This window comes from Tamandua tetradactyla, chromosome 2 (assembly GCF_023851605.1).
Source record: "Tamandua tetradactyla isolate mTamTet1 chromosome 2, mTamTet1.pri, whole genome shotgun sequence".
NCBI lineage: Eukaryota > Metazoa > Chordata > Mammalia > Pilosa > Myrmecophagidae > Tamandua > Tamandua tetradactyla.
This window is the reverse complement of record NC_135328.1, coordinates 120,611,007-120,631,600: the sequence shown is the minus strand read 5'-3', so window position 1 is coordinate 120,631,600 and position 20,594 is coordinate 120,611,007. Positions and strand designations below refer to the sequence as shown.

The following is a 20,594-nucleotide window of genomic DNA, read 5'->3' as shown; positions in this document are numbered from 1 at the left end:
TACAATAATATGCTCAAAATTTTAAAAACATGCATGTTTCATGACTTTTGCAAAAGCCACATGGTGAGATATAACATATTTGCAGAATGATAAATTTCAAAGTACAGTTTAACAAGCAGTTATATAACAAGTAGTTATAGAGCAGATTTCAAAGTATGGGTTACAGTTCCAGTTTTTGGTATTTCCTTCTGGCTGTTCTAATATACTAAAAACTAAAAGGAAATATCGTTATAATGATTCAGTGGTCATACTCATTTGTTAAATCCAAACTTCTCTGTTACAACTCCTCCCTCTTGTTTGACCCTTCTCTCAATCTTCAGGGATATTTCAGTAATGACCTTTCTAACTTCTTCATGTTGAAAAGTGTTGTTGTCATGATCAGGTTCATGTGTCAGCTTGGCAGGTGGTGGTACCTGTTTGCTGGTTGGGCAAGTGCTCCCTGTCTTTTGCTATGAGGACATCTCATAGAATTAAATCATGATCACATCAGCTACATCCACAGCTGATTCCATTTGTAATCAGCCAAGGGGAGTGTCTTCTCTAATGAATGATGCTTAATCTAATTGCTGGAAGGCTTTTAAGAAGGATTCAGAAGAGATAGGCTCTGTTCCTGCTTCAGCCAGCAAGCCTGTCCTGTGGAGTTCATCCAGACCCTCCATCAGAATCATTAGCTTCACAGCCTGCCCTACAAACTTTGGACTGTATGTTCCCACAGCTACCTGAGACACTTTTATAAATTTTATATTTACAAATACTTCCTGTTGATTCTGTTCTCTAGCGAACCCTAACTAATACAGTTGTCAACATTATGGGGTAGGGAAACGCAATTGTTTGATGTTCTGGGATTGTACTCTGTTTCAGGACTTATCTGGCATAGGAACAATCTAGAGGTTTTAAGTTTCTGAAAAACTGAACTTAATAAATCCAGTTTTTTATAGAGTCTTAGATAGAGCCCAAGGTTTTATTTAGGGTTTTCAGGAATACCATTGATTGGGGCTTGGCATACCATGACATTTGTAGCAAAGGCCACTTTAACATTTCCTTTAGCATTTGTTATGGTTATTATTGTTTTGTAACAAAGCACCCCAAAATTTAGTTGCTTAAAACTACCATTTTATTATGCTCATGTTTTCTGTGGTTCAGAAATTCAGAAAGAGCATAGTAGGGACAGCTTATCTCTGCTGTACCATGTTGGAGTCTTATTGGGAAGATTGAAGATTGGGGTGACTTCATGGCGGAAGTCTGGACTCACATGTCTGACCCCTGGGTGGGAGACTAGCACTGCTGACTGTGGTACACACAAGTGGCCTTTCCATGTAGTTTGAGCTTCCTCATAGCACGTTGGTTGAACTGATGTGGTGTTGTAGGGCTCCAACTAAAAGAGTCCCAGCAAACAAGGTGCAAGCCACATTGTCTTTTATGACTTAACCTTGGAAGTCATGCAACATCACTTTGCTGAATTCTCTTGATTCCATGAAAATTATAATTTCCCAGCTTCAAAAGGAGGATGCATAGACCCCCTTTCTCAGTTGGAGGAGTGTCCAAGTCACATTTTAAAAGAGCCTGTGGGATGGGAGACATACTGTGGCCATTTTAGGAAAATGCAGTCTGCCAAAGCATTCCTTTAATCACTATATGCAAATTATTTTGCTATTCTCACTAAACCTGTTATACTTTGTGTATTTTTGTGTGTCTATGTACTGATTTAGAGCTTTGACATTTTGGAGTGCCGGCAGGCACTATCCTCAACTGTTTCTCAGTTGAGAACTGCAGCCTTATATACCTAGGGTGATTAAAGTAGAAAAGCAATCTGAGAGAGGAGAACTTGACATGGAACAAGTCTTCCAAGAATTAGGGCCTTCTTACATGTGGAAGAGAATAAAAGATATTCTGCTGTAAGTTTTAATCAGAGGACCCATTTCCTTCTGAAGTGTAAGGGATGTTATGCTTCTCTCTGAATAAGGGACAGTATACGAGGTGATAATCTGTTCAATTCTTCCACCTTCATGGTTTACATGTACGGGGACAGATTGACACTTTTTTTTTCTGCAGAGTGAGAACTGATAGGAATATTCAACTGCTTGCCCATGACTATCAGCCTCCTTAGAAATGGATGCAGCTCTTGCCTTTCGGTCAGTGATAGCTGTGATACTTCAAAACAAAGGTAGAAACATCAGGCTGGGTTATTGTGAGGTATTTGGCAATGTCCTTTCAGTATGGATCCACTGTTGTTGGCAAACTCCCAATTTGCTTTAGACTGATGTCAGTGAAGGAGCTGGAGGCAATATCTACCCCATCCAGGCAGAGTTCCAAAATATTGGCCAAACCAGATTAAGCTAGGACTTATGGAAAAAGTTTGCCAGTGCCTTATAATGGCTGAGGCAGTTTGGAGGTTTGGGTACAAGAAGATCAGTATTGTAGACATTGCACTTAGGGAAATGCTAAATTTATTAGGATAACTTGCAATATGGATGTTTGGTTTTGCTCTTCATCTGTCTTACTTCCCCTGAATGTCACCAATTCTCTTAGCAGGAAAAGGGGAGAGAGAATTTTCACCCCTATCAGTTTTGCTTTTTTTTTTTTTTTTTAACTTTTTTATTAATTAAAATTTTTTTTAAATATAACAAACATACACATTCATAACATATGATTATTCTGTTCTATATATATAATCAGTAATTTACAATATCATCTCGTAGTTGCATATTCATCATCATGATCATTTCTTAGAGCATTTGCACCAATTCAGAAGAAATAAAATGACAACAGAAAAAAATTCATACCTACCATACCTCTTACCCTCCCTTTCATTGATCACTAGCATTTCAATCTACTAAATTTATTTTAACATTCGTTGCCCCTATTATTTATTTTTATGCCATAAGTTTTACTCGTTTGTTGATAAAGAAGATAAAAGGAGCATCAGACACAAGGCTCTCACAACCATACAGTCACATTGTGACAGCCATATCATCATACAATCATCTTCGTGAGACATGGCTACTGGAACACAGCTCTACATTTTCAGGCAGTTCCCTCCAGCCTCTCCATTACATCTCGACTAACAAGGCAATATCTATTTAATCCGTGAGAATAACCTCCAGGCTAACCTCTCCACTCTGTTTGGAATCTCTCAGCCATTGACACTTTATTTTGTCTCATTTCGCTTTTCCCCCTTTTGGTTGAGAAGGTTTTCTCAATCCCTTGATGCTGAGTCTCAGCTCATTCTAGGATTTCTGTCCCACATTGCTAAGAGGGCCCACACCCCTGGGAGTCATGTCCCACATACACAGGGGGAAGGTGGTGAACTCGCCTGTTGTGTTGGCTGGAGAGAGAGAGAGGCCACATCTGAGCAACATAAGAGGTTCTCTTGGGGGTGACTCTTAGGCCCAGTTTTAAGTAGGCTTGACGTATCCTTCATGGGGCAAAGCTTCATATGAACAAACCCCAAGATTGGGGACTCAGCCTATTGCTTTGGTTGTCCCCACTGCTTGTGAGAATATGAAGAATTCTCCACTTGGGGAAGTTGAATTTCCCCCCTTTCTCACCATTCCCCCAAGGGGACTTTTGTTTTGCCTTCTTTTAATGGACTAAATGTATACCATGACATGAATTGGGGAAATAGCAATAATCTGGTTTATTTAATCAATGTAGAGCAAAGCATGGAGTCTCCATAGCAATGATTAGTTACTGTACTAGATAAATAGGCAAGTTATACAGATATTTCTGCTGCCGTGTGATATACATGTTCTGAAAAATCTTGAGTACTGACAAATGGAGCACTAAATATAACAGGGCTTATTTTAACTTTTGTCCACAAAACGAGCTGGTAATCATAATAAAAATACTAGCCCATTTTAAAAGACTCAAGTTCTACAGATAAAGAAATGCTACAGAAATACTGGACTTTACCTTTAAAACAAAAAATGAAGGAAGCTTGACTGAATGGGATGGAAGGCAGGTAGAACCTGCTGAATTATGGACACAAGAGCATACCGCAGAAAGTTTGGGGAGAACCAAGCAATAAACACATGGAGTACAATGCATAGGACAAATTGAACAAAGGGAAAGGATGGGGGTGAATATACAGTGTGATATTCTGCAGCTTGCAGCATTCACCCTTGTTACTTGGTGCTTAGTTGTGTTCGACTTTAACACACTGGGAAAAATCATGTATTAACGCATGTAACTCCGGGTTGTGCTTACAGATTCGATTACATATCAATTGCATATGAAATAGTTCTATAACAGAAATATGCATTGCAGCAGAATGGAATGGACTGTGTTTGTGTTTAGGTATGATCTGGTTATGACTGAGATATAAGGAATTTGCAGAATGTGGGTAAGTTGAATATTAACTAGTGACAGCAGATATGGTCTCTTCAACTTTTTTCATAGAATTTTCTTCTTCTCTTACCCAGAAGAGAAATTTAGACCATCTTTTTGTATTGCCTTACATTTAGTATTCTTTTATAAGAGAAACAACTTCTCTTCTCTTTAGAAAGCGTTAAATTTATAAGCAAATGAGTTAAAATAATTTAAATAAAGTTGGTGAAAACTTTCAGTAAAGGGTTCTAGACCATCACTCAGATAAAGAAAGGACTTTGGCTTCTCAGTTTCTGTTATTTTAGTCACTATTGGCTAGGGAAATTGTTACCCTGAAGGCATCAAGATATTTCAAGAAAAACAAAATCTTAATGTATTTTTTAAAAGCTATTTTTGAAGACTGGCAAAATCCCAAACTTGTTTGCTGTTTTTAGTTTAGTTTCTGCTGAGCACTTTGTCTATTAACTTCAAAACCTAAGTGTAGTTTGGGGGAGATGTAATCTGCACAATATGTTTCTGATTATTTGCATATAACTCAGCAAAATGGTGTTTGGTAAGAGTTATTTATTTTTTTCCATCTCTTTAATTTTCATTGAACCTCACAAATTTTTTCTCATTTCCTCTAATTTAATGAATGTCCTTTTCATGGACAATAAAATATTTGCATTTCAAGAGGCTTAAATTTTGTCAAAACATCAATATACCCGAAATGGGACATGGTGCATTTCCCATAAGGAATGTTGGGTTGTTTGGAAGCTGGAGGTGGGGCTTGGAAGTCTTTTAGTACTTCTTTGTATATCTTGACTTGCCTTTTGTTGGTAGTTCTTCAAACTAATATGGTTGCTTTGGTATTAGAATAGTGGCATACCCCAAAAAACAAACCCCCTTTCCCATTCTTACCAATCCCTTCTTCCCTTCAGAGACCCGTAAACTCAATACCTAGTAGGAACCACTTTGAAAAGAGTAGTTCTGAAGTAAGAGGGTTTAGGCAATTTGAAATATTTTTCATGGGCTTAAAAAAAAGTGACAAGTGTATTTATGATCTGTCAACTTCGAATCAGTGTTAAAGTCTGCTGGGAAGCTTAACTTATTTTCTCTCCTTACTTCTTATTATTATCTTCTTTTATGTGGTTCTCTTTGTATCTGCCTTCCAGAGTGAATGTGCCCAGCTCTCCCAGCTTTGGCGATTCTGACAGCTTGGCAGGGAGAGCATCACTCCAAGACTGCTGGGTTGGTGTTCCGTTCCCAGCAGGAGCCCAGGAGAGGACAGCTGGTGTCCGAGGAGGCTCCTGTGGGTCTGTCACTTGCCAGTGGGATCCAAGACCCTGCAGTGGAGTGCCAAGGCTTTCCTCTGCAGATGGCAGGACTCTGGAGCTTGCTCCTGGGCGTCAGCTGTCTCCAACAGCTTCTCAAGCGCTTCCATATGTTGGTCAGTTCAGGTGGGAATAGGGATCTGGGCAAAAAAATAAATGGGCAAAAAAATGGGCATATGGGATTTATTCTTTATTTAAAATTATTAAGCCCTGCCAGGGAAGGACAAGCCCATCTTTTTTTTTTTCCCCCACCCCAACCATGGAGCACATTGAGTCTGGATAACACCTACACACGCCAGCTGAAATCTTGACTCATTGCTGGTTTTATTTGTATGTATTTTCTAACTTTAATTTATGATATGGTTTGCCTGGATATATTTTCTTCAGCCTTCAGCAATGCAGATGACCTCATTAAATCAGGTTAATAACCTGTTTGGTGACGAACTTTGCTGTCTGGGGTGGTTTGGGAAGTCAAGAAAAAAATGGAAGGAATAAAAGTATTCCTTATGATATCCAATTCAAGAATATGGTTAATTTTCTAAAAAGAGCAGCTCTATTGAGATAAAATTCACATACCGTAAAATTCACCATAAAATGCAATTCGGTGGTTTTTAGTGTATTGACAGAGTAGTGCAACTATCACCACTCTCTAATTTCAGAAGATTTTCTTCAGAAGATTTCACCCCAAAAAGACACCCTGCACCCATCTGCCATCACTCCTCATCCCCTCCTCCTCCCAGCCTCTGGTAACACCCACTATTCTACTTTTCTGTCTTTATGGATTTTCCTCCTTTTGACATTTCATGTAAGTGGAATCATATGATATGCGGCTTTATGTGCATTTGCTTAACAATTCAACACACAACAACAACAATATTTAACATAATGTTTTTAAGGTTCATCCATGCTGTGGAATAAATCAGTACTCTATTCCTTTTTATTACTTGGTAACATTCCATTATTTGTGTACCACATTTTGGTTATCCATTCATCAGTTGGTGGACATCTGGGGATCTTTTTGGCTATTATGAATAACGTTGCTGTAAAATTCATATACAAGTGTTTGTGTGGACGTACATTTTCATTTCTCTTCAGTATGTACCTAGGAGTGAAATAGTTGGGTCATATGGAACTCTGTGTTGAAGCTTTTGAGGAACTACCAGAGTGTTTTCCAAAGCATCTGTACCATTTTACAACCCCACCGGCCACATAGGAGAGTTCTAACTTCTTCACTTCCTCATTGACACTTGTCATTGTCTTTTTTAAGCCATCCTAGTGGGTATGAAATGACATTTCATTGTGGTTTGAGTTCACATTTCCCAGGAAGCTAATGATGTTGAGCATCTTTTCATGTGTTTATTGGCAATTCATATCTTCTTTGAAGAAATGTCTATTTCAAGTTCTTTAGCCATTTTCAATTTTTTTCCACTAAGTTGTAACAATTTATTTTATATTCTGGATATAAGTCCCTTATTACCTATATGATTTACAAATATTTTCTCCCATCATGTGGGTTATCTTTTTTACTTTCTGGGTGGTGTCCTCTGAAGCACTAATGTTTTTAATTTGGATGAAGTCCAAAGTATGTATTTTTTCTTTAGTCACATCCTTTTAGTGTCATATCTGAGAAATTATCCCTTAACCTAAGGTCATGAAAATTTACTTCTAAGTTTTCTTCTAACCTTTTGTTAGATTTAGCTCTTACATTTGGGCCTTTGATACATTTTGATTTAATTTCTGTGTATGGTGTGAAGTAAGGTTCCAACTTTATTCTTTTGCACATGTTCCAGCACCATTGGTTGAAAGGAATACACTTTCCCTACTGAATTGTGCATTCTGTCAATCTGCATTTTGTCTTTATGTCAGCACCGTGCTGTCTTGACTACTGTTAACTGTATAGTGAGTTTTGAGGTTGAGAAATATGGGTCCTCCAACTTTGTTCTTTTTTAAGATAGTTTTGGTTATTCTGAGTCTATTGTATTTTCATATGAATTTTAGGATCAGTTTGTCAGTTTCTGCAAAAATGCAACTGGAATTTTTATGGTGAAGAATGAGATTTGCTTTTAAATGAGAATAATGTAGAGAGATCATGACTTAAAGGCTGCTAATGGATTTATTTAAAAAAACAAGGGAAAAAGATTGTGCAATGTGTTTGTGCATTGAGTTTACAGGCAGAGTAATTTGTAGAGCATATTTAAAATCAGGAAGATCTAGGCTATTTTTCTGGAAACTCCAATTACAATTGTGACTTTAGGTAAGACGTTTAGCTTTTCTGTTTCCTCATCTATAAAATTGAGATAATGGTGACACATTTTAGGTACATTGTAAGGATCAAGGCAGGTAACTTATTTTTCAAGCTCCTGGTACAGTGCCTGGCACCTTGGTGTCCAATGAATTGTAGTGATTATTATTGTTATTGGATATCCCCCAATTTTGTGAATAAGAGAATTAGAAGAAATGACACACATTGTAGACATAATTACACAAATTGTGACATAAAGAAAACCTCTTGCTAAAGTATGAATAGCCTTTTAAAAGATGTGCCTTCTTCATTTGATGAATCAAAGTAAACTGCACAATCTCAGTGTCATATTTTAAAGAAGCGCCTGGAAAGAGAAGAACACATAAAGGTCTTGGTTCTCAATATATGACCTCAAGACTGTGAAATCAAAGCTATTTTCATAATTGTTCTAAGCTGTTATTTGTCTTTTTTCACTTACATTCTTTCTGAGTGTACAGTGGAGTTTTCCAGAAGCTACATGATGTGTGATGATGGCATAGCTCCAACGGCTAATGGAATGTGTCCTATTTTCTTTTACTTTACACATTTTTTTTAGTTTTAATATCAAATTCAGTTGCTCTTCATTATCTGTGGACTACACATTTGTGAATTGTCTGCTTGATAAAATTTATTTGCAACCCCAGAATCAATACTTGCAGTGCTTTCAGTGATATTCATGATCATACACAGAGGAGCAAAAATTTGAATTATCTGACACCCACATTGCCAGCTGAAGTTCAGCAAATTGATGCTCTGCCTCCTTGTTTCAGCTCTCATACTCTAAACGGGTGACCTTTTTATGGTATGTTTAGTGCCACTTTTTTTTTTTTTTTTTGCATTTTTGTGCTGTCAGTGATATTGCTGTTTAAAATGACCCCAAGTGTAGTGCTGAGATGCTGTCTAGTATTTCTAAGTGCAGGAAGGCTGTGATGTGCCTTACTAAGAAAATACATTCATTAGATTTATATGAGTTATAATGCTGTTGGTTGTAAGTTCAATGTTAATGAATCAACAATATATATTAAATGAGATTTCTTTAAGCAGAAACACCCATAAAACAAGGTTATTTATTGATTGTTTGAGAAAATGTTGTGACCAGAGGCTCCCAGAAACCTAACCCTTTATTTCCTCTAGAAGTGATGGTTCTGTATTTGCTAATTCAGTGTTCACAGCAACTTTGTTGAACATAACTACCACAAATAATGAGAACCAACTATACAGTAAATATAAATAGCCTTTTGTACAGTAAATATAAATAAACTTTTGTGAACAAAAGTTTATAAGAATAAATAATTTTTAATATCATAAAGGGATACTGAGACCAAAGAATTTGAGAATTGCTGCAATAGACAAACCTTTAGGTAATAATAGTAATATGTATTTTTTGAGCAAGGCATTGTGCTGAGTGCTTTCTTTGCAATATCTCTTTGGAGTGACGATGGAGCATTGCTATATCTCCTTTCACTGATGAGGAAGTGGGCCCCCAGAGGAATTAATTAATTGTTAAGCCTCACTTGGCTGGTAAGTGGCAGAACCAGGACTTCAGCCCATTGCACCTTGCTTCTCAAGCTCTGTCTTAAGAGTCTGCAGCCTTGGAAACTCAAAGGGCATTAACTTTCATGGTGAATCCCTGCTCTGGGATCTGAGGAGCTAAAAAGTCTAAGGTATGTGCCAAGCACACTGTTAGAACCAATTTTGGATTGTGACTCTGAAGCCGGTTGATTGGAACAAAAAGCTGAGGCCAGGACTGTCTCCATACTATTCCCAGAGATCTCGCCTCAACACACCCAGCTCTTTTAAAGAGTGGGTTGTTGGCTGCCCTGTGTCCTTTACCTCGTTAGATTTATGAGCTTTTGACTGCAGCAGCAGAGAGTTGGCCAAGAGCAGTGAGCTGCTGCCGCAGGGGCTGATTAATCATGAGCTCCCCAAGGGAAATCTAGGCTAGAGAGCCTGGGCAGCCAGGAAGGTCACGGACTCGGCTCTGCCTCGGGACTGAGACTTTTTTTGGTGCCAATGTCTCCACTTTTTGTATTTAAGAAACAAAAGAGGATTAGGGATGTATGGAAAAGCAGGCTGCGGGGGTGTGAGGAAGTGGGGGGTTAAGGTTGCAGGTTTGGTGATTGGGGGTGTTGCAGTCACTGTTAGAAGGAAAGGAAGTGAAACAGTTGAACTGTAATCCAGTAGCTTTGTTCTCGAAGACAATTGTATAATCATATAGCTTTTGCAGTGTCACTCTGTGATTGTGAAAACCTTGTGGGTGACACTTGTTTTATCTGGTGTATGAGCAGGTGAGTAAAGAAGTAGGGGTAAAAAAATAAATAGATGATGGGGGGATAAGGGATACAGTATGTTTTGGGTGTTCTTTTTCATTTTAATTTTTATTCTTATATGTATTTTTTTTTTAGAGTAGTGAAAATATTAAAAAATTGATTGTGGTGATGAATGCACAATTATATGATGATACTGTGAACCACTGATTTACACCTTGGATGATTATATTGTATGTGAATATATTTCAATAAAATTGCATTAAAAAGGAGGGGAAGGAAGGAGGGAAGGAAGAAAGGAAGGGAGGCAAGAGAGAAGGTAGGAAGGAAGGAGAAAAGAAAGAAAGAGGGAGAAAGAAAGTGGAAAGATCCCAACATTTGTATATTGTGAAAAATTTCTAATCTAGATTTATAGAATACTCTGGATATCTGAAATTTACCAAATTAATTTCCATCCGTAAAAATATTTTATTTTATAACTATTCCATGACTTTGCACATGTGTCCAAACCAGGAGCAAGATCCCCTTTGGGGAGTTCCCCTGCCCCACCTTCCCCCAATTTCCTGATAAAGAAACCAAAGACCAGAGAATTTCAGGGATTTGCCTGAGATCCCACAGCTGGTTCACAGAACAGACATCATGTTATTTTTCTTTCTGGATTTAAAGAATGAGCAAATTTTAAAAACAAAGGGAAGGAGGCAGAGAGGCATATAACCTCGGATATACCAACTTTTTGTTAATGAGACAGTAAGAAGCCGTAACCACTATCTGATGTCAGCACTTCTCATGAAAGAAAGGACATTTTGCATGTATTTTAAAGTTTTTTGAATAGCCTAAATTTAGTTTTATGCAATACACTGCATTTTCCTATGTGTCCTTATTTTAAGGCAGGCTGGTGTAAACCTTGTCCCATGACTTTGGGCTTCACGCTGACACTTAACAGCTGCGAAACTGTACTTTTAATTCAAGAAGAAGATGGAATGTGGTCCCCTGTAGTCTCCTTATTTTGGAGGTGAAGGCGAGCCCCACTTTTTGATCATTTGATTTAGCAGCTGGGAACTCTAACCTCTGTACACTGAGCACTGAGGTGGGCTGCAGCCCGCCCCCTGCCGAGGGCCTTCGTGAAGCCAAATCTGGGTTCCCACCAGGGCAGTGTCGACCTGTTCTGGGTTCCCAGCTGCGTGTCAGGGCCATTCAGGTGGAGCTGATGAGAACCTGGGCGAGGGCTTTCTACTTCTTTTTCATTTGGATCCCCAACGTACATTTCCAAAGTGGATTAGTTGCAAAAAGTTAAATGTCTCCACTAATTGTCTGACATAGCATGGTATCAAGCTCTAGTTTTCATGTAAGCTGTGCTCAGCTAAGCAAAGCAAAATAAAGAGAAAGACATGACCCTACTTGGATTCCTCAGTGACTTCCATAGCAACGCTCGTTGGCCCTCTGTGGTCATGTATTATACAAATTTTAGATCAGAATGGGTAAGTTTGAGGGTGTCATGTGCCTGCTATGATAGGTAAAAAAATGTGAGCAAATTCCTTCCCTCAGCCTCTTCCTTTGACTCCCAAGTCTCAGAAAAGAGGGGTCCTCACCGTTAAGGCGTCCAGCAGATTAGAAGGATGGATGACCAAGAAACTTGGCTACTAGGGTGACCAGAGGAAGGGTCAGAAGTTACCCTCCCAAATCCTGGAAGAATTTTAGGAACTCTTAGGCCTTTTTGGCAGTTCTGAGAAGTCAGGATTATAGGCTTTGGGGAATTTCCTAGAGCAGCTGGCACCCAGGAGTGCTAAACTTCAAATGCCTAGGACACTAATTATTAGGCACCATTACTGCATATTATTACAATGCCTTGGCCTCCTCTCACCTAACTTCCCATACTGCAACTGCTTTGGAAACTCAAGGATCAGTCTTTCCTGGGGCTTATCATGTTATCTTATGCCTTAGAGTGGTAATGGGAATTTAATCAAGGTTGATATGTGGTTAAATTAAACCAAACAAGCAAATATTTCCTGAGCTCTTCCTGTATACAAAGCTATATGCAAATCCCTTGCAATCATTACCTTGTTGCGGGTAATGACACAGGAAAAGGTGGCAAGAAATTTGGGTAAGTCCTTGAAAAAGGTCAAATGATCAATATGAGAGTAACAAGGCATGATTTATTTAGTATATACTATGTGCTGAGGACCTTAGATTTGACCTCGTTGAACAGCCTTGCAAGGTAAGTGCTATTACCTCCATTTTACTGAAACCCAGGGAGGTGAGTTATCTCGCTTGAGATCACATAGCTAATAAGTGGCAGAACCAAGGTGCACCCAGGTCCAATGTCAAAGTTCATTCAACTGCCTTATAATGATTCCCAAGCCTCTTCTTTAGACTGCCCAGGCCACGCCTAGTGCCACCAATGCATCTCAAACTCATTTCTCTTTCTAATTTTTACTGCTATTTTGTAGCACTTCCACAGCTCATGCTTATCATGATGATCTTATTCCAGCTGTCTGAAGAACTGGTCCTGGAGAAGGCCACATTTCTCTGTCTCGAGACCCATCTGTCCAAAGCTAACTAGGTGAGCATAAGGGCTGCAGGAATTGCCTCTCAAACCCTATACGGTCCTCTAGGAAGAGTTACCATTTGCTCAAGATGGGTAAGCATTTTTCCTTCTTGCTGCTGACAGTGTCCCTCCAGCTAGGTCTTCCTTTCCTGACCCATGAATTACAAATACAGAATGAAAAAGGCCTTCAGCAAAATTAGAGATTCTCAGTCCAATGATATCTTGGAAGTGGGCGTGTATAACACTGACCATCCCTAAATTAATAAAATGGGTTCTGTCACACTCCAGACTTTTCCTCAAGAAGTGCTGGGAGTTTTAATGACCACATCTGCCCATTAAGGGATCTGCTAGATATGAAGTTTTATAAGGTAAAGACTGAAAGTGGATCAGGTTCTCAATGCCAGAATTCCATTAGGTCTGCAATAAAGGATGCAGTCGATGTATTTCACAGATATATTTTGAAGTAGTAAAACCAAGTAACATAATAAGACCTTTTAAATTTAATATTTATTCCAGGAACTGATAATTTAAAAGAGGAACTTTTTTAGTGTGGCTGGGTAATATGTTTTTCTGCTCTATTTTTCTTCAGAGGCCTACTTATTTTTCTCTTTTCCCCGGGGTAGTAGTGCACCATTTGCTTTTATTGTACCCTGGCTCATGGGAACAGGTACTGGGCCTGTTTTCAGCTCTTTTTCTAGACTAACGTCTTTTTGATTCTGTTACCAGAAGGGTCTTAAGAGAATGAAGCAAATCCCCAGGCAGTCCTTGTTATCTGGTTCAGACCCATCTGCTTAGAACCTGCCCTTCCTCTTCAACAAAGACGAAAAAGCATTTGGTTTGTTCTGAGTGTATTATTAACAATCATATAACTTGGAAAGTAGGTTGGATTGAGAGAGTGGGTTGATCATAAGCTTCTACTACCCTTCTAGGCCTTGAAATGGCAGAGAGAGTTGCTAATGAGGATAAAGTCCTTTGGTAGAAGAAAACACTCTATCATCAGAGAGCCATAAATTTTGACATATTCCTGGAATGTAAGAGAGCATAAGTTGCATTTTCAGAGAAACCAGAGTATAGAAAATAACATCCCAAAGCACGCTTTGAGAAATAGCGCTACAGAGGTTAAGGTGATTTCAGTGATGCTCCAAGTTCAGAGTCCACAAACATTAGGAGCCTGTGAGGCAATTGCTAGGGAAATTAATCTAAAGGCTGCATCTGGAATAACTTATTGAGTCTTGTTCATCAGCCTTGATCTTAAAAAGCAACCTATAATGTCATCTGCTTTCAGGAACTGTCCTTTGAAGAAATTTCTGGGAGGAGTTCTCAGAGAGGACCTTGGGGGAACAGGCACAGAGAGCCTCCACACAGGAGGAAAAGAGTCCCCCACCAGGGAGAGGTTGGGAGGGGACAGGAGTAGGAGGTTTGCCTCCCTGATCCCTCATGAACTCCACCTCACGTGCTATAGCAAAGCAGGCCAGTTCATTCTCCAGTTCCCCACCCACAAGTAGACTGGTCAGTGCTGTCATGAAAGAGAGAGGACAGCTGGAGATCCAAACCTATACTACCACAGTGGAAACCCACACCACCACTACTATTAATCAAACAAATCCTCCATTCATGAAAATGAACAATCAAGGCTTGCTGGTCGTATGTGAAAAATAGCAGCATTTGAAAAAGCAGAGCAGTTGAAACTTGAAGGGACAGATACATTCGAGCAACTGAAAATAATAGAATGTATTCTTCTTAAACTTTTTATTTTGAAATAAGATCAGAGTTATAGAACAGTTGTAAAAAGAATGTAAAACCCATTTGGAAAACTTCAACATATCATCCTTAGATCCACCAACTTTAACATTTTGCCACATTTGCATATCATTATAATTGTCTATAAATCTATCAGTCCATCTCTATCTCTGTCATCTACTATTTACCTACCTATCATCATCTATTTATCTATGTCCTATCTATCTATTTAATCTGACTGTATCTATTATTTATCTGTATCTATCTATCTATCTATCTATTTATCTATCTATCTATCTGTCTGTCTATCGATTTATCTGTCATCTCTACCACCTATCCAACCTTTCTATCTCCATCATCATCATCTCTGCATAGAATCTGTACATAATCTATCGTCTACCTATCTTCTAAACATTTGAGGCAGGTTGCATACTTCAAGCTCCTTGAACTCATATGGAACATATTTTTGAAGAGCTTGAATCAGAGATAGGATTTAAGAATATGCACGCATTCCTTATCTTCTTTCTCTTCCCCATTTCACATCAGTGACAATTTCTCCTTGGCTATCCAGATTGTCCTCCTCTCTCTAAGCTCAAGGGAGAGGTCTGACTTTTCAAGCCTGGCTACTAGATATTTTGAAAGGCAGACTGAATATAGAATAGAGAGATAAAATGAAGGAGAACTTATCCAGAGTAACTTCATAACACAAAGTTGGGAATGAGGGGAAAAATTTTAATGGACTTGGGTTTGAGAGGCAAATGGAGTGACTGGGGAGAGCAGGAGAATTCAGAGTAGTGGCAGAACTGCAAAAATCAGGAAGGAGAAGAAAGAGCATGTGAGAAGGTATTGCCAATGATTTTGAATAGAACCCCATTAATTTTCTTTGAAAGATGCAAATAAATAATGGAACTTCTGTTAACTCACTTTGTTCAATGAATAGACTTTCTGTAAATGCATTGTTGAACAATGACTTAGCCACTTGTCTAAGTGGGGTTTATTAATGTCCTTAAAAAGAGGTTTATTAATGTCCTTAAAAAGATTTGAAAGGATACTATATCATAATAGAAAAAAAGGCTGGCTATGAAAAATAAGCAGTCAGAGTGAAAAGAGATCTTGCACATCTAATATACAGTTTCTAAAATGAAAATTTTCATCAAAGGAAAAAATAAAGGAATGGACATAATCGAGAGTTAATAATTGGTGTAGAGGGAAAAGTTGGAGGAAATCTCTCAGTATGTAGGTGTATCAAGTCAAAAGACATAAAAATGAGTGCTTAAGGCGGGTCATCGTGGCTCAGTGGCAGAGTTCTCGCCTGACATGCCGGAGACCCAGGTTCGATTACCAGTGCCTGCTCATGTGTTAAAAAAAATGAGTGTGTAATAAGTGTTAAGAATGATTATAGGTGCTTAAGATGAGAGTTGACAGGATAGACAAATCTCTATCCTCCTGGAATTTATATTTTAGTGAGGGTGACAGGCAATACATAACTATATGTACATGCACAATTATATGCATTATATATACACATGTACATTATATACATACATAATAAATGCTTTTTGTAGATATAAGCTTTCTGAATAAATATGAAAAAGAATAAGTGTATAGAGTATGTCTGTGCATGAGTGTACATACGTGTGTATATTTAGATGTGTGTATAAGAAGTGACATTTGAGACCTGAACAATGCAAAGACCCAGGAGAATCATTGTTTCTGGCAGGGAGCTTGGGAACAAGGTGGACATGCGTCCAGAAGTGTGAGAAGACTAGTGTGGGCCAGACCCCAGTGAGTGAGGGGAAGAGTAGTGGGAGGTGGTGAAGGAGCAGTCTGCTGGAGTCACCACACCTTAGTCATGGCAAGGATTTGAATCCCAGTTAAAGGGTAATGAGAAGTCATTGGAGAATTTTTAGCAAGGGACTGGTCTTATCTGATTTACGTTTGGAAGAGATCACTCTACTCTATAGAGACTGTGGGTGCAAGGATGGAAGGAGGTAGACCTGTCAGGAAGCTATTGTGATAGTCCATGTGTGAGGTGAGAGTGGCTTAGATCAGGGTACAAAGGGTGGGGGGCGGGGGGCTGAATGGAAGTGGACAGCTACAAAATGAGTTTTTCCCTTTTCACTGAGGTGTAACTTACACATAGCAAAATGCACATATGTTAGGTGTTCAACCTGATTGATTTTTATACATATATACACCTTGTAGCAACAGACTAACATCTAGAACATTTCTGTTGCTGGCGAAGTCTCCCTAATGACCCCTCCCAGTCAATAGATTTCCAAAGGTAACCACTGTTCTGACTCCTATCAGTTGTAGGTTGGCTTTTTTTTTTTTTTTTTAGCATGGGCAGGCACCTAGAATCGAACCCTGATCTCCGGCATGGTAGGTGAGAACTCTGCCTGCTGAGCCACTGTGGCCTACCCTGTAGGTTGGTTTTGAATAAAAATTAAACTATACCTTAAATATGTATTTTTTTGTGGACAGCTTTTTATACCCAGCATTATGACTGTGCGGTTCATCCATGGCTTTGTGACAGCTGTGGTTTCTTCTTTTTTGTTGCTGTGTAGTATTTCTTTGGGTGACTATATTATAATTTATTTATCCATTTTACTGTCATTGGAACGGGAGCTATTTCCAATTTTTGGCTATTGTGGACAAGACTGGTAGGAACATTCCTACGAGTGTCTTTTGGTGAACATATGTACTCAATTCCAGGAGCAGAGTTGCCTGACTTCCAGCAGGGAATGAGAATTTTAGTCCCTCCACAACTTTATCAATGCTTGATATAAAGAATCAAGGTACATGGTAATGCAGCTTGGTGAATGTAATTAACACCACTGAAGAATGTATTTGGAATTTTTGGTCATATATATGTTACTAGGATATAAATTTTAAAAAATTTTAGAGGATTGAATAGGACCAACAGTGAATGCTAATGTAGGATATGGACTATATCTAATAGTACGATTATAATAATATTGCTTTATCACTTGTAACAAAGATACCACACTGATGCAAAGTGTTAATAATAGGGAAAACTGTGTGTATGTGAACTCTTTATCATCTGCATGAGTTTTCTACAACTTCTCTAATAAAAAATAAAGAAATACATTTTAAAAAACTTAAGAAAAAAATCAAGTTATGTTAGAGGCAGAGCTGACAGGATGTATGGATGGTTTGGATGTGGGTTGCAAGGGAAAGAGCAGAGTCAAGGATGACTCCTTGTTTCTTGGGCCTGAGAGAGGAACTAAATGGTAGTGCCGTTTTCAAGTTTCTGAAGAGTGGGGGAAAAACAAGTTTGGGCTTGAATGGGTTTGGGTGGGAAATCAAGTTCTGTCTTGTCCATGCTAAGATGGACATGCCCAAATATCCTGGTGAATGGGGTGAATAGGTATTCTGGAATTCAGGGAACCAGTTAAGACTGGAAATAGCAATGTGGTTGTCATTGGCATGTAGATTGGAAAATAAGGAATTAGACGAAAAGACAGACAGCACTCATGTGTACATAGTATTTTCTTAATTTCCTACTCGGGGTAGGACCTCCCGATAACTAGGAGAGGAGAGATGAGAAGACAGGGGATGGTGGTCAGAGACAGAGTAAGGTGCTTAAATGTTAGATGCAGTTACAGGTAATGACAAGGTCCAGGAAGCAACCACCGGAGTTGCTGTTTGTACAGGGTATGGAAGTGGTTACCCTGAGTGTAGAAGACAAGGCTCTCTGCTCCTGAGCAAAACAAAAAGCCCAAGCGAAGCCAAACCAAACCAATAACAAACATCCATCACCACCCCATAACCATATACTGTTTAACAAAAAATGTAGAATTATTAAAAATAAAAGAACTGGCCAATGCTGGCCAAAAGAAAACCAAGCACAGCGATATGGATAGCTGATATAAAAAAATCCGAGGCAAAAAAAATAAAAAGTGAGAAAGTGTTATTGTTTGTGCTTGGTAAAATTTACAGTGCCCAAAGGAGATGCAATCGTCATGACGCTATGAAGGTAACAGTGTAGATTGAAGTATATAAAAACCAAAATGCTAAAAGGAATATAAATGCACGATCTTAATTGCAAATGTTAGTAGATCAGATACTACAGCAGGCACAATTCATAAACAGTAGTGCTAAGCGCACTCATTTTATTTATGTAAAGACAACACTTGTGTACATAGTATTTTCTTAATTTATAATGTATAAACAATTTTTAAAAGTTGCTGCTGTATGTGTATACCCAAGTTCCGTCAGATATGTGAAGAAAATTCAAAGATTATTAACAGGTTGCTGATTGTTTTTGTCGCACCGAAGCTTAAGTTGTAAAACCTGAAAGTGCAGGAATAAAATCTGCCTCAGTAACTCAATAGGACTCCGCATCCAACTTCAATTCAATTCCTATTCCTGTATAAGATACAAGCCTTAAGAAAAGACTCATTAAATTCCCACTTTGACTGGTTGCCAGCTGTAAGTTAATACACAGACTCATTTAGCTTTTCCCCTTCTGTGCTTGTGCGCAGTGCTTTGAATGATCTGTTTTTCTTGCTTTTGATTGCCGTATTCCATCCAAGGATTCTCATTTCCTCTTCTACTGACTTTTGGCCGGCATCATTTTGGAACTTGAAAAAAATATGCATCTTCTGCTTTTTTCTCATAGCTTTCATTTGCATTTTTGTCTATTTTGGAATTTTCTGCAATGCTTTCAAAATGTTTTATTTCCTGTTTTCATAAGCTTTATATAACTTAAGAAAAATGTGATCCAAGACCTGTCTGGGTTAGAGGTTATTTTTTTTTTTTTCACTGTAATATGGAATATATTGACCTGCAGAGCGTATCCTGGGCATGACTGTTTGTCGGGTTGTTTTTAGAGGACTTTGGCTAGGGATAATTTCCAAATTCTGCACCGTAGTGACTTGGGAAGGCAGCTGGCTGGATGCAGATGCAGACAATTAGCAAATATGCACGCCCACCCTCTCATTTTCAAGGCAAAAAGGATGAAATAGTTTCTGCTCTCCTTCCATTAGTGTCATTTCCTTATTTTTTCATGCGAACAGTAATCTATTATACTCAGTAAATGGCATTAATCTCGTGTCTAGCACAAGGAATTTTAACAAATGTGTATACTCCGATTTAAATATAAAACATTTCCATCATTCCAGAAATTTATTTCATGTTTTTTTTTTTCCCCAGAAAGTTCCTTCCCAATAACCCCTTATTCCAGGTAATGCTGATCTGCTTTTGTCACTGCTGATTCATTGTTTATGTTCAAGGATTTTGTATAAATGGAGATGAACATGTGAATTCCTTTGTTTAGGTGTGAAATATCACTCAGCATTTTTTCTGAAAGTCATCTATGTTGCCATGTATTTCAGTCATTTGTTCTTATATAGCATGGACTTAGCACAATTCCATGTTTATCCATTTTCCTATTTATGGACACCTGAGCTGTTTTAAATTTTTGGCTGTTATGGATAAAAACTGCTATTTCTGTGTAGGTTTTTTTTTTTTTTTGAACACATGCATTTGTTTCTCTTGGGTATATATCTAGGAATGTTATTGTTAGGTCATAGGGTAGGTATATATTTCTCAGAGAATGCTAATTTGTTTTCAAGGTCTTTGTAAAATTTTAAATTCCCACCAGTAATATTCTAGTTACTCCACCTCCTTGTCACCACTTAGCAGAGTTAGTTTTAATTTTAGCCGTTCTGGTGCATGCGTAGTGGCATCTCGTTGTGGTTTTGCTTTGTATTTCCCTGGTGATGAATGATGTTGCGTGCCTTTACATGTGCTCATTGGTTATTTGAATATTTTCTTTTATTAAGTGTGTTCAACTCTTTACCAATTTTTGTCAGATTGTTTGCATTTTTAATATTTCGTTTCCTTTTGAAGAGTTTAAACAATGAATATGCTTTGCTTGAAAGCCACCTCAGTGCCTGGATGGACCACAGTCTTTCAGATGTAATATCTTTAATGAGTATAAGAAATATTTGAGGTTGAGATATTATTCCATTTTGCAGAATAGGAAACTAAGTCTCAGACAGATAAGAGACCTCCCTCGAAATTGAAGCTTCCTGAATTGAACTATAGCACCTCTTGTATTTAGGTTCACTAGAAAAAAGGTGGAAGGGAAAACA

The 20,594-nt window shown here is 38.3% G+C and overlaps 1 long non-coding RNA gene across 1 annotated transcript in view; it reads left to right on the top strand.

The window, feature by feature from the left end:
• Positions 1 to 20,594, top strand: part of LOC143661908 (uncharacterized) — a 55,261-nt gene that overhangs the window by 15,441 nt on the left and 19,226 nt on the right. Inside the window, exon 2 of the long non-coding RNA XR_013164960.1 lies at positions 12,676 to 12,747. This is a non-coding gene — a long non-coding RNA (uncharacterized LOC143661908). The remainder of the gene's footprint in view (positions 1 to 12,675; positions 12,748 to 20,594) is intronic.